The sequence below is a fragment of the Amblyomma mixtum genome, chromosome 8 (genome assembly GCF_055824585.1).
Source record: "Amblyomma mixtum isolate Tamu chromosome 8, ASM5582458v1, whole genome shotgun sequence".
Lineage (NCBI taxonomy): Eukaryota > Metazoa > Arthropoda > Arachnida > Ixodida > Ixodidae > Amblyomma > Amblyomma mixtum.
Window position 1 is genome coordinate 22724805 of NC_143019.1, and position 12842 is coordinate 22737646.

The window sequence follows — 12842 nt, forward strand, 5'->3', positions numbered from 1 at the left end:
CTCCTTTGACTTGGAATGTTCAACTTTAAATAAAGGCTACTGTTCAGTCTTTTTTTCTCCCTTTCTGTATGTGCTTATTTGACTTTTACAGCTGATCATAAATTTCGATAAAAATAGCTGCCGGTGCCATGCTTCAATGTACTAACAGCATTCGGCTTGCTATACTTCGTTTCATACATCAGGTGCAACGCTGTCAAAGCTAGCGCTGTTTTTTTGCGCAGCCTGCATCCGTGACAGAAAATAGTGCGTTGCTTGTGGTGAGCGAAAATTAACAAATGCATTTCCGATAGGCTTCGTGGATAATACATTTGTCATCAGCGTGACAAAAAACGATGTTATTGCGAGCGAATCGGTCGAGATCTGTGATTTTGTATTTTGCGTTTGTCGTCTTTTTCCATTTCACGTTTTCGCTGTCCCCGCTGGCCGCCGTGTTTACTCTTTCCGTCCGCCTCCCTTTCACTTTTGAGAAAATGGCGTCCAGCTGAGCGGCCGCGGCCAGCTCTCCTGTACGCATTTTCCCGAAGGTTCGTGCACGCCAAGCAAGTAATTGCGAATGTGTTCGGCCCCACCAGGATCCGTTTTCCGGAGAAGTCTGTTCGGGAAGTACTGAGTGCTGTGAGCGAGGACACCGGAGTATCTCCCCGTAGCGTTGCCAAAATCAAGGCGGAGCGTCTGTGCGGGCCTGTGGCGTCTCCGAAGAAAAGACCTCGCGACGTGAAGATCTCAAGCTCGCGAATGAAAATGTCAATGTCAAGAATGACAGCTTCACAGTACGTGCCATCCGTCTGAAAGTGCACAGTATGTACGCGAAGAGGGAAGTCCCAACAATGGGCAGTGTGCTAAAGGCTAGCAATGAAGACGACGACCTGCCGAACTTCAAGAAAACTACATTGTGGAGGTTGATGAAGGACATCGGATTCACATTTCATAAAAGAAAACGGAATCTTGCACTGACCGAGCGAAGTGACATCATTGCCTGGCGTCGCAGATACCTGCGGCTGATCAAAGAATTCCGAGGACAGGGCAGGTACGGGTCGTTCCTTGCTCATTTTCTTACGCAGCACGTTTAGACTGGCTTCACATAGAGCTTGATGTTAGCTTTGCAACCTCGTAGTCGGAACAGTGAGTGTTGCTTCAGGATAACACGTTTAGAAGAAATTGTGTTAACCACGTTGCTGTTGCCGACCTTTTGCGCAGTGGTGATGTTTCACGACCAGTTTTGCGCTACGTTTCGGTGGGGCACGTGTCTGCATGGGTCAGATTAAATCTCTAAATCCCAATTGGTGCGGCAAGCAAAAACAGCAAAACTGCCAAAAATGTAGCACTGTAATGGGTAGTGCCATCTCGTCGTCGCCGTAGGAACGAGTGGACACCCACTGTGCAATGCCAGTTGCTCCGGTGGTGCGAGTTACTGGCGCTACTGCTGCGAACGTTGGCAATTTTTGTTCGCAGTCGCCGCGAGTGAAGAGATTTCAAACGTTGCCGAATTAGTCAAGTACCCCATGCAAACATACAGTGAATATAAGCTGGCTACCAAATGCCGCCTGGGCGTGAAATATAAGCCCGAACAAGGGAGCAATTAAGCTGAGATAATTCTTTCTCTCGGGTGTCTTTGAGCGGCTGTTTGTGGGATAGGGGTCAGCACTGCGTTTGTTGCAGTGCATTGCCCACTTACATGCTGCAGCGTGTTTGTTTACTTACAAGCATTGACTCGTGTACTCGGTTGTTTTGCATTTACAGGTGCGTCGTCTACCTAGATGAAACCTGGGTCAACGCAGGGTACAGAAAAGAATACGTCTGGCAGTACAAGACTGTCAAGTCATCTCAGGATGCCTTCCTGAAAAGTTTAACAACGGGATTGTCTGCGCCTTCGGGAAAATGGGCCTGTTTGATTCGTGTACATGGTGGGAGCAATGCAACAGGATTCGTGGAAGACACTGCTGACTTCTTCAGAGCAAAAAAGGGAAACCACGCTGACTACCACTCTGAGATGGATGGCAACTACTTTAAGAAGTGGTTCACCGACAAGTTTTTGCCAAACATTCCGGCCAATAGCATTGTCGTCATAGGCAATGCTCCATATCATAGCGTGGCTCTTGAAAAAGCACCACTGGCTGTTTCCAGAATAAACCATTTCTCGCAAACGCGTTGTACAACTTTTTCTGCATTCTTACTTGATGCTCCCACAGCTTGGAACTCTTTTTACCTGACTACACGGGAGAACAGGCCATATCGAGGTGGTGTGTGTAAAAATAATTTGACCCGAAAGTTACAGACGGCCACTTGTTAATCAGGCCACGGCGGAGCACTCAGCACTGTGCTAATTAATTAAACCCGACGAATGAACGTCATCTTTCGCACAAACCTCTAGCTTGCATCTAAAAAGTATAGTCACAATGCTGCAGAATCGGGAAGAAAACCGCTACTAGTGACCAAAAGCCGTTGCGAGCTCACTGACAACGAATTTCGGACAGCTCACATTAACGCGGTATGCATCAAATGAACAGATGCATGCAGTTCATTTCAGAACACGCCATAATATTCAAGCGGTTCTGAACAAAACGAGTTTTCTCATTCAAGTCACGCGAAATTCAACTTGCTATGAAAAAAAAATGTGCGAAAAAAAAAGGTTCTACAACCCGGGATTTGAACCCACGCACCCCCACTGCCTGTCGACTCCCCGGAACGACGCGTTAGACCGCACGGCCACAAAACAGCACGGAGTGATACATTTCTCTTTATTTTTTTCTGCGAACTACTTCCGTAGCCTTCACAGCGTTGCACATGATGTATGAAACGGAGTACAATTTCACCTAGTGTAATAGGGATAAACAAGTCTTCGAAGTTTACTTCTGCATCGCAGTACACTCCACAATTATCATAATGTTATTTTGTCTTGTGCATGCAGAATCCTGTAATTCTTTTTGATAGTGCAGGAATTCAAACTTGGCACATATTTTATTTCGTTAATTTCTGTGCTAGCAATTGTGAGTTTTCCTGGTACGTCCTGCGTCTGTACTAAAATTTTTAGTACTATATTTGCATCGTCATGAACGTGTTTACTGTCTGCCAGACGATGCCACTCAAGTCCAATGCGGCTTTGGTAGGCCTGGTTATTGGTATATTTTGTTTAAATAAATTGGCATCAATAAAGGCTTTATGTTATGCATCCCTTATAAAATGTTGTATAGACAGTCTATAGACTTCTTATAGATTCTATTGCCTTCCTATAGAAATTTCTTTTTGTTTATTCAAGTCTATAGACTGTCTATAGACAAAAGTCTACTAAAAGTGTATGGCCATATTTCTATATAAAAAAGTTCTATGATGCAGTAACCTCACAGAGGCTTCATGATAGAATATCATACAATGTTTATGATATTCTATGACATCTCTGTGATGACTGAATGATCTTGTATAAATGAATGACATTTGTACGATAAATTTCAATTATTTGTATGATAATTCTATGATATTTGCATGACAAACTGTATGAGTTTATTGCATCATAAAACTTTTTTCAACAGGGATGGATTGTCTAAAGCATTTTTATGGCCTATGGATTGTTCTCTAGGATTTATCTATAGAGAGTCTATAGATTTTATATACAGAACTCTACAGACACTCTGTAGACTGACTAAAAAATATTTGTAAAGGTGATTCCATGGAGTTAACTATGCTAAAGCCGAGGTGCTATGGCAGCGTCCCCCGCCCTCAAGCAGACACCCACTAGCGTGCACTGACGCAAATAAAAACAGTGCGCCCACTTTCGCACATACAATATAAGTTCCAAACCCACGAATCCACTTGATAACCGCGCACATGTGCACACGTGCGCACCTACGCAGTCGGTCACGTGCTACAATGTTGCCCAAATCACTGAAGATTTGTTACAAATGAAATTATACACCCACAGCTTTTAGTAGACCCATTAAAAAATGCCCAAAAGCACGGTGAACAATACCCTTTCCGACTTCGCTTGTTTCAAAACGTGGCCTAGTTTTCGAGCTGAGCTGAAAGCCGACCACCGAACCGATTCGGAGAACGACGCTTTAAAAATTAACGTCATTCGAAGCGCATTTCCCGCAGTGGGTTGTCAAAGCGGCGCCAGCATGTCGAACTGCCACGTGCCTGTACTGCACACAAAAAGATTAACCGCGGTACTAAGTTTCACACAAACAAGTGTATCTGGAAACGAAGGCTTGTGAAACAACTCACTGTTATCGCGCAGGTTGGGTTGTTTCCGTCCGACGAAATTATATCCGGTCGTAATCTTCATACGTGGTGTGGTGTACGAAATCCGATGTCATTTTAAGTAAAAATGTTGGAAGCCGCGGTATTTAAATAACTTGTTATCTTTAAACAAACAGTTAGCGCAATGTGGTTACCCATTGGCAAAGGTTACTCGTGGCCAGAAAAGTGACCTAGTCGTTGTATTTTGTTGGGTTCCGAGCCTCATTGGAATGGGCGGTAACGAGGAAATTGACCGGGCCTCTAGTGCCTGTTTGAACAGAGCAGTCGACATCAGCAACATGCGGGCGAAAGACTACACATCATCCTTGCGAAAGCAAATGATATGTTTGTGGGGAAAGTAATGGGACTCCTAGCCTCATTATAAACTACACATGATTAAACACATCTTTAACGAATGACGGGGTGCCGGACACCGGGAACGGTTCAAATAGGTGGTCTTTTACCGTCTGCGAATTGGTCATACACACTTAACCCACAGCCAACTTATAAGAAAGGACGACCAACTTGTATGTGAATAATGTTTGGAGAGCTTAACATTGATGTGTTTTTGTTTTGAATCGAGCTTGGTAGTATGTTTACATTTTTGCAAGACGATGAGTTTAGAATCCGTCTTTAGATTTTTATTTGTTATCTTATTGTGGAATTGTTTGTATTCCCTAGTGTTTCTCGTCACGAAGAGTTTGTAATATTTGAATACTTAGCTTGTCGCGGAAATGTTTGTGCTGTCCAGTGTTTTCTCTCACTTCGACTAAAGCCGTTATGAATGTCTATCAAGAGTTTAAGTATTTTTCAGTTTTTTTTTTCGTTTATTTATTTATTGTTCCTAAGTACCATGGGGGCATTCTTTTTAAGTGTTCGTTTCACTATACACAAATAAAACTGATGTTTACGTTTGTAGCCTCTCCGCCTGCCAACGGAGGAAGAGAGGGAAAGGAGAGGAATTAATGAAAAGAGAGAGACAGTGCTAATTGACCCCCCCCCCCCCCCCCTCTCGGCAGATTGAAAGCTCGGAGCCTGAGCAAGTTCTGCCTCGAAAGCCTAAGCGAATTTTGATCGGAAAGCCTTCATTAATTTCCCAAACGGGCACTCACCTCTTGCGTAAATGTTTATCCACGTTCAACATACGCCATTACGCTACCGTTGATATTCCTTACAAAAATGTTTTCTAATACTCCTAGACAAACTCCTAAACACTCCTAAACAAACTCAAGAGGTTCATCGTGTCAACTTTTGCTGCGGATGAGCTTTAACGCGCAGGTATGAGCAAAAAAAAAGAAAACGTCTAGAACCTACTAAAGAGCCAAGTTTACAGTAAAACCTAAAGTATCGGTTTTATTACACTTTGGGAGTTAACGTAGACTGTCCGTTCGTCTGTTTCGTTTATATATAGAGCGCTTCGTCCTTTACGTAGGGTAGACATCATTTGATATGGATTTATCTTGTTGCTTTCGCATATATTCAAATTATTTTCGTGCAAAACGAACTATGCCAGGCACCATCTTAGGCAGAGCAGCATTAGGGCTGTATGGTTTGTTATATGTATCGCAGAATTTTTTTGTTTGTTTGTTTTTAAGGGATGGGAGGAAGCCTACACTCGGCTGATATCCGTCGCTGTGAACCCAATTACGCGCGCTAAGGGAGAGAACCCAGAGGATCTCGGGCCGTTGTATTATCTCTCTTGTTGGCAGACGGAAGCCATATAAATGGGCTCCTCGCGGTAATGACGTTTTCGCTTAATTCGAACTTGGACTTTGTCGGCACCGGCAACGCGATGGTAGCAAGATTCGGCTTAGAATACCAAAAAAGGAGCCCAAAAATGCGTCCGCTGTATTCATTAGCAGGAACACTGCGTTCTGTATTCTTTAGCTGAAACATATACTGTAGGTCGTTTGATATTGATTATGTTATTGTATGCATATTCGAACTGAAAATTTTGTGATCTATGTGAATTTCGTACTTTCGGTGTTGAATTACTTAGTTTAGTTCCGGCGATATTTGTGCGTAGTGTATCTACTTGAATTGTCCAATCTTGGCACGTTTTGAAGGCGTTGCGATTTTCTTCTATAGTATGCAAATATTTTCATAGATTTATGTATTCTTTATAACAACTTGGCGTCAGGCTGCCTATTCATCGCGTGTAGCCCAGGTAGCCAAAGAGAACTTGTAGGAAAAAGAAATGAATTTAATTAACTTCTGGATCGCTTAACTGTGACCAGAAAGCATTCAACATTTTTTTTCTATTCTAGATGAAGAAAGGAAAGCGGCATCAGGTTTCAGCAGCAAAATAGATCGATACATGGTTGAATGACTTTCCTACCCAGGAAAATTCCTTCCGCTCGGCATCGTCCATGATGGTTAATTCTATTTGTTGCATCAGCGACATGATGTCATTGGGTGCAGTTTTGTTTGTTTTTTGCCACAGAGAGAAAAATAATTTTTTCTCTTAACATGTGACCGTCGTGGCAGTTGATTAATTGACTAATTGATTGATTGAGTGATTGATTGTTTCACTGATTGATTGTTTCACTGATTGATTGTTTCATTCATTAATTCATTAATTCATTTATTTTTATTAAATGACGACACTTTCCTGAAAGTTTTTACCATTCTTACCTCCGCCTGTGGCTCAGTGGTTATGGTGCTCGGCTGCTGACCCGAAGGACGCGGGTTTGATCCCGGCCGCGGTGGTCAAATTTCTATGGAGGTGAAATTCTAGAGGTCCGTGTACTGTGCGATGTCAAGAACCCCAGGTAGTCGAAATTTCCGGAACCCTTCACTACAGCGTCTTTCATAGCCTGAGTCGCTTTGGGACGTTAAACCCCATAAACCATAAACCATTCTTACCTGGTGGCAGAGTAGAGTCACAACCGAGTTTAATGCGGCGCAAGATAGCTTTGCGACTAATAATCGTCACCGTCAGGTGGGCAGACATATCTTAAAGACTAAACCATGGGCAAGTGTGACGTATAGATGGTATGCGTTCTGTGTGTGGATGGCTCAAAGTCCAAGGGATGGACCCTGTAGTTCCAGACAAAACAAGCCTTTTTATACGCGACACAACAATCGAAGCATAGAAACAAAATCCTAAAGCCAACAGTCACAGTTCTGACACGCACACACTACAGAAAACAGAAGTTCAAAAGAAAGGTTGATTAGGCGGCGCACACACTAGATTCTTCAATGCATGGTGACGCACACACAAGTAGGGTACTTTGTACCTATGACAAGGTCCTTAGGCAGAACCGAAGGTGGCTAATGATGTTACAACTGCGGCTTTTGAACCGCTGCTCCAACATCATCTTCTTCCATCTGAATTCACACCTTCATTCTTTTGTTCTGATTGACCTAGTTTTGTACGGAATCTTCGTATCTCTCGTCTGATCATTGTTGTTAACTTCAAATCAAGATGGCACATATCCACTACAGGGCAGGGGCCAAGACACAGGCGCTGAATTTCAAGGAAACAGAAGAATTCTGCTCAATGGAAAAGTACCTACAGCCCCAGTTCTCTGTCTTTGCCTCTTCTTTCTTCAGCTACAAATCATCCTACTTCGCATCTTCAACGTCGTCATATTTTTCTTCCTGACGAAATGTCTACCTCTTATTTTTCTTTTCTTTTTTTTTCTCAAAAATTTCTTTTACCACAGTCTTTCGTTTTCCGTCATCGGCTCATATAATCTATCTTACTCTACAGACCATATACCTCTTGATAGTAAATTCAGTCTTTTTTAAGTAACGAGTAATAATTTTTGCCTTCGTAAATTCATTTCTGCGTTCGAGAGAGCGGAGAGAATTCTGCCCTGTCAGTGCTCCACCTTCCAGCTTCGGCAAATCCTCCCAACTGCCTTAGCATGGTTTTCGTGAAGTCTCGGCATGACTAGTTTCGCACCTGGTATCTCTTGCAAAAGTGGTCTATAGACTTTCTATAGATTTCTTGTAGACTGTATCGCTTTCCTACAGATATTTCCTTTTGTCTATTTATAGTCTATAGTCAAGTCTACTAAAATTATGTGGCCATAAATTCATAGATTGTCTATAGACTTTTTATAGAATTTGTTTAGTTTAGTTTATGGGGTTTAACGTATGGTATATAGTATGGTATGGTATATAGACTAGTCTACAGAATATCCCTGTACAAACTATAAATTTCATAGAAAAGCTCTAGACTGTGTAAATAAATTTTCTTAAGGGATGCCTCACGACTGGATTCCTTCAGACTGCTCTTCCTTTTATTTCCGCTTTTGTCTTGCGCTTGTTTTGTTTGTAACATTTTGTCAGGTCTGGTTAGGTTGTGAAAAAACGAAAGGAATGGTAGAGCTGTTTTCTTCTGAGCGATGCTTCTGAACCGCACCTTGACAGAAGGAATCAAGGTAGTCAGAATCGGGAGAGGAAAAGAGAGAAGTGCAAATACACACTGCGCATGCGCTAGACAATGCGTAGGTAGTTATTCCCCACGTGTCTTTTTTACCGTGGTGTCGAAACGTGCAACCCTCTTGCATACCATGGACGCCTCCTCTGCAACGGGAAATATCTTTGGAGTGATGCTTTTGTAACGCGCCTACCGGTCTTCGGTTATTTGTTTGGTTTGGTTTGGTTTTGGGGGTTTAACGTCCCAAAACGACTAAGGCTATGAGAGACGCCGTAGTGGAGGGCTCCGGAAATTTCGACCACCTCGGGTTCTTTAACGTGCACTGACATCGCACAGTACACGGGCCTCTAGAATTTCTCCCCCAAAGAAATTCAACCGCCGCGGCCGGGATCGAACCCTCGTCTTTCGGGTCAGCAGCCGAGCACCATGACTACTGAGCCACCACCTTGGCAATATGTTAAGCAAATGTATAAATCTGTTGACAGACACCTACCACATTATTTCAGTAGGAAAGCGAAGACTAGAGATTTAAATTTGGTGAAAAAGGATGTTTATATAACGGCACCACAAGAAAAATGGCAGTGGCTTAGCTCCGCTGGACCAGGATATACTTAGCGAAAGCAGTTTCGTCTCATGACATTTCTGCAGCGACGTCGCATTTCGGCTGGCGAAGCGAGCGGAGGCGAGCAAAACGACGAGGCAAGTGGTGTGACGTCATACCAAACGGCGGCAGCGGCTCCGCGGCGAGGCGCGCGCTGTGACGTCATGCCAGATGGCGCGGCGAGCGCGCGGCTTCCGCCAGCTGCGGCGGTTGCTAGGCAACGACTCAAGGTCGTTCTCTGTGCCTCCTCGGAGCACCGCCACAGCGAAATCGCAAGTTCGTGCTCAATGTAGCTTTCGCTACATAAATTAAGTTTTACTTACCAATTGAAAGCGTCAACCAAGAAAAACCTATACCGATTCGTTCCTGGCCAACTTAGTACTTGCTGCTCAACATCTTTTACCGCTAACTAAGGTGAAGAGGAAGAAAAAGTGGGCAATAACACAGCCGCAGTCTTGTCATAGCCAGGGGGAAAAGGAAATTTCAACTCCATTTTTAGTTTTCACACCCAACGATTCTGGATAAACGCATTTCACGTCATGAACACTCTAAAGGTTAGGACAGAAGCCAACAGCCACAGAAACCAAGGGGCACAGGGGATTTTTAATTAATTTATTTATTTTGTGGTGTTCATCAATTTAGAATATTACTGAATATGTTATCGCTTACCCCCGAAAGCAGAAGATTTGACAGCCGTCGCCGTAGCTCAGCGGTGCACCGGACGCGTAATTCGGAGGTCGTGGGTTCGGATCCCACCGGCGGCATGTGGTTGTTTTTTCTTCTGCTTTTCTAATCAATTAGCTTTAAGCGATAACATATTCAGTGATATTCTAAATCGAACAACAGCACAAAATAAACAAATAAATTGAAAATCCCCCGTGTCCTTGGTTTCTGTGGCTGTTGTCTTCACTCATATTTATAACGAGCCCCTCATTCCCCTTCCCTTGTTTGCGTAATTGCTTAGCGAGGGCCTCGGTTCTGGCAGCCTTGACGCCATAGGAAGCATAAGAGGGTTCTCACAAAGCTTCCACCCTCGCCGTTCGATGACGTTCTACGTCACATCAGCGGTAACTCAGGACGTGCTACGTCCGCCGCTTAAGAACGTGGGTGGTGCTGATGAACACTCTAAAGGTTAGGTTACTTGTAAACATAAATACCCCCGAAAGCAGAAGATTTGACAGCCGTCGCCGTAGCTCAGCGGTAGAGCACCGGACGCGTAATTCGGAGGTCGTGGGTTCGGATCCCACCGGCGGCACGTGGTTGTTTTTTCTTCTGCTTTTCTAATCAATTAGCTTTAAGCGATAACATATTCAATAATATTCTAAATCGAACAACAGCACAAAATAAATAAATGAATTGAAAATCCCCTGTGTCCTTGGTTTCTGTGGCTGTTGGCTTCTCTCATTTTTTTTATAGGGAGATAATGAATTTTCTACCCCCTTTTTAGTTTTCATACCCAACAATGCTAGACAAAAGCATTTTTGAGCAGGAAACCGTTTATAAACGCAATTTTTCATGTAATGTCGGATTTCACTACAATGATTAAAATACACGCAGATCATCCGACGGCAGTGTTGCATTTTTTTCCCCCCTATTAACGGTTTTGCTATCATCAAAGTGTTCCCCATTCGTTTTCTATGGCAGTCTTAAAGGTGCACTGAAGAGGAATCTGAACTCGTCTTTTTGCCGCGGGAACTCGATCTACACGTTCGATTTATCGCCCTGTGTGGCTGATTTTCCTAATTAAATTAAATTAATGTCCGGCTCCCGCCTTTTTTTTTTAATTCTCCCTCGTACGGTGGGCGGAGTCGACCAACGCGTGGAGTGCCTTGCAGCCAGCTCCATGGCGGCTTTGATTTCGCTTTATTTTGTTTTTTAGGTTGCCGTGAATAAATAGTTTCATTCGCAGATAATATAGCCGCAAAATAAGCCCGCAGAAATAAAAATACGCGCGGACTATTTGCTTTTACGGACTACTACGTATTACTCCGCCGATGGCAGAGCGGCAAGCCGCCGCGGGACTGGCTGAAAGGCACTCCACGCGTTGGTCGACTCCGCCCACCGTACGAGGGAGAATTTAAAAATAAAGGCGGGAGCCGGACGTTAATTCGATTTAATTAGGAAAATCAGCCACACAGGGCAATAAATCGCAGTTTCTAAGAATGCTCGGAACGTGCAGATTGAGTTCCCGCGGCAAAAAGACGAGTTCAGATTCCTCTTCAGTGCACCTTTAACTGTTGAATTCGACCGATGCAAGCGCCTTTAAAGATTTGCTACATATCAGAAGAGTGGACCATTCAAGGTTCAAGGTTCATTTATTGCATGTTTATGGTACAAGAATAAAAAAAAACACTGGAATACAGAAGGAGGTCCCAAAGTCAGAGACTGTGGACGGTACCTCCTGTGAGAACAATTGTAAAAATGAATATGCAGACAGCAGATGCAAAAATTATAAAGATGTTGGCATCAGTAAAGAGCAGTGAGTGAGATACGAGAAAGAATGCGAACACTTATTTGAATGAAAAAAGATTACACTCCTTAAAGCGTACAGAACAACACAAAACAAAAATCATAGAATGATATAAATGACAAAACTAGTACCATTTACCATTAGAGATACCGTTAGGGGGATTGTAAAAACTGACGAAGAGCGTATTTAAAGGCACGGATATTTGATTATTGCCTAAAGGTAACAGGTAATGAGTTCCATAAAGTGGTAGCAGAGAAACGAACTGTTTGTGTACCATAATTAGTGTTGGGTTTAGGGAGTAAGAAGTTATTGTGATTAGCAAAACGTGTGTCATTGCGACGCGGAATTTGGTCACTGGTAGTTAAAGAAAAAGGAAGAAGATCTCTACGAGATTTGTACATAAGGGTGCATAATTTGTATTCAATATTTCCGTAAGAGTATCATACAATTTTCCAATTTTAAAATTATCTGCCCGAGAATGTTGGACATGTTTTCGTTGTTCATAGACGAACGCCACCCTTACAAAAAAGTTTTAGACTCTCTATAGAGTGTCTATAGATTTCTGTCTATTAAGTCTATAGACTGTCTATAGACAAAAGTTTATAGGCAATACAAATGCCATAGACAGTCTGTAGACAATCTATAGATTTATAGCTATACACTTTTAGTAGACTTTTGTCTATAGACAGTCTATAGACTATGAATAGAGAAAAAGCAATATCTATAGGAAATCAATAAAGTCAATAAAAAGTCTATAGACTGTCCATATACCATTTTTATAAGGGGCGGTTAGATAGCTCCTTTACCCCCGCCATCCTTCACGGTGTGCGAGATCAGCAAGCATAGCTCAAGTCGTTCATTCACGCCTACTTCGATGTCAGCAGCCGTTACATACATATAAAGACCGGCCGGTATATATCGTGTCCCGAGTAGGCGGGCGCGCGGGGTCCTCTCTCCGTCGCCTTCGTCACAGCCCCGAAACGCCGTGCGCTGCTGAGGGGGTAAAGACTATACGACCACGTCGTTTTCGACTGACGCTCGTCGAGATGTCGTGACCCTTGACCTTTCGGCCGGTTTCCTAGCAGCGAAGAACGACGTCGCCGACAGAAGACAGCCCTGTCTCATTTGTCTCTGGGCTCATCTCGGCT